Source organism: Aplysia californica, unplaced genomic scaffold, assembly GCF_000002075.1.
Source record: "Aplysia californica isolate F4 #8 unplaced genomic scaffold, AplCal3.0 scaffold00530, whole genome shotgun sequence".
NCBI classification, from domain to species: Eukaryota; Metazoa; Mollusca; class Gastropoda; order Aplysiida; family Aplysiidae; genus Aplysia; species Aplysia californica.
In genome coordinates this window covers 279,835-282,598 of record NW_004797800.1, presented here as the reverse complement: position 1 = coordinate 282,598, position 2,764 = coordinate 279,835, and positions in this window count along the sequence as shown.

The following is a 2,764-nucleotide window of genomic DNA, read 5'->3' as shown; positions in this document are numbered from 1 at the left end:
CCTCCCCCTTTCCCCCCTCTCCTCCCCCTCTCCCATTCATTGCTCATGTTTCCTCCCTGTACTATCGTTAAGGTAAATGAGGGGATAAAGTATAACAGCATGCTAGCAAAGGAGGACCCCTTCTGCTATTATTTTGTTTCTTTTGTTTCTTTGACTTTATTAGTGTTTTCCATTTCTCAAAGCATGACTGTGTCTTACTCGTCCTTATGCGGGTATCATGTAGAACGACGATGGTATAACTGATAGATGGGCTTAGCTCTACTTCCCACAGCAGCGCTCTTAAACTAGTTTAGGCAGTTTTCAAAGTTCTAAACACATGTTGGCTGGTGGTTGGCGGGTGCCCTGGTATGGTTTGCTCCTTCTTTCCTATCAAACATGTATCGTTCTGATCTCTCCCCCTTCTTTTTTGTGTGTTTGTTACTCTCTTGTAACATCTATAATCTTCGGTGGGTGGTTGGCGTGCGCTCTGGTGTGGTTTGCTTCTTCTTTCCTATGAAACATCTATCGTCCTTATCTCCCCTTCTTCTTTTTTATTTTTGTTACTCTCTTGTAACATCTCAAATCTTCTGGCGTTCATATGATCTTATGCAGTTGCGAGCGCCGTAAAACCTCTACTAAAACTAACTAACTATAATCTTCGGCACTTATATGACCCTATTGTGTTGCAAGTGCCGTAAAATTCGTACTAAAACTAAACACACATATTGCTCTGTCCTATCGATATATCGGAGATGGGCATTAGATTCGGAAGTCGGCTACTTTAACTCCTAGTATACCTTATGCAAGTTCAGATGGCTCACGGCAACCATCTGTTGTTTAGTCAAGGTAAAAATCTATCAAACCTCATCAAATTCATTTTCTTTACAATCTGTAATGCTTTCTGCTTGGATCATTCATTTCTACTCGGTTTAGACTTTATATTATTCAAATGTGTTAAATAGGAGCAGCCAAATGGTTAGGCCATTAGACCCGTAATCGTGATAGTGTGGGGTCGGTGGTTCGAGCCTTAGCTCGATCCGACGTTGTGTCTTTGGGAAGGGCACTTTACACGAAATTCCAATCTGGCTCGGTCCTTTCGGAGATAGACGTTTGACTAGTAAGTCTCGCTTCTTAAATAACCTACTAGTGTTGATAGGGACGTTAAACCTACACCATTTCAGCATCTTTTGTTAAATAGGAACGGTGTTACTTGGAATTCATGTTGTGTTTAAAATTTGAATGACAAAATTGATTGCGTACAAAGGAGGAGCAATTGCCTACCGTATACTAAGAGTTAATAAGCTTATCGTGTTGAAATGGTTGTTGAATCCATGCTTTGTCTGAGCTACCCATAAAGAAGAGGATATTATAAACAGTGTTTGTCTAAGGGTGGTTAGTGTGGTTTGCTTCTTCTTCCTATCAAACATCTATCGTCCTTATCTCCCCTTCTTCTTTTTTATATTTGTTATTCGCTTGTAACACCTCTAATCTTCTGGCGCTCATATGACCTTATGCAGTTGCGAGCGCCGTAAAACCTCTACTAAAACTGAAGGGTTAGTCTAGAACACCCAGCAGTAGGCTCGTTTCGTGATCCTCTGCTGTCACTGTTCCAAGGCTGCACATTTAACCTAATAATCTGACAGAATTCCAGTGACAACTTGTCCATCCCCACCCCAACCTGAATGAAGCCTTTTCGGTTAAAAGGATCTACATGCACTTTTAACATTGACACCATTTACACAGGATGGCTTTGGACCGAATGGCTGAATACATAAGGATGAAAGATTAACAACAATAAGGACAAAATGAACACTAAGAACTAGTACAGTATTAGCAAATTGTGGCATGACAGGCGTGGATGGCGACGCCGATTATCAATGGATATAAAAATATCAGCTGAAAGCAAGTCATTCATTTCCCCCTCTCCTTTCTCTCTCTTTTTTCTCTTCCCCCCTCTCTCTCTCTCTCTCTCTCTCTCTCTCTCTCTCTCTCTCCCTCTCCTTCTCTCTTTCTCTCTCTATCTATCTAATATCTATCTCTATCTCTTACCCTCTATGTTATACTATATTGGTCTGATCATGGTTAACAGACTATGCGCTCGTCTGAAAATGTATCTAACATCTATGAATAAATAATTTTATGCTACTTCCGTGTTGCTGCGTTATCATTAATTTATTTAAAAAAATATAGTGGATCGTGTGTTTCCTCGAATCAATTTTTGGTGTAAGTTTTTGTGTTTATTTGTTTGTTTGTTTGCTTGGTTGGTTGGTTGGTTGGTTGGTTGGATTGTTGAATTGTGTGTTCTTTTATTTGTCTGTGTTTGTGTTTAACAATTATTAACATGCATGTTCATCATGATATCATTAGAAAAGAACGCGAAGTATGAGCCGTTTACTTCGTTCCCATGGCCTAAAACTAAATACACGCGGGTAGTTTTGTATTGAAGTAGAATACGGTTAATACGTCCCTGAGTTTACTCCTTTGTCCTTTTAACAGAGCTGTGGTCGTTAATCCGAATTATTGTTTTTCCACGGGTAGCGATAACATCTGTTTAGCTGTTAAAACAACTTGGCTGTGAATAACAAGCGAGTCGAGTAGTTTTGTCAAAGCGGGTCTCTTTGTCCTGGAGCTAACGAACTAACGACTCTATGTATCTTGTTTTGTCATGTCTATTGAGTCTAAGCATTGGTGCTTGAGTTATGGACTGTTGTTCCGGTGCCTAGAGCGTATATTATAATAAATTATAGGCTATGGTTCTGTATTATGCAGTCGTTTTTTCTGGGGG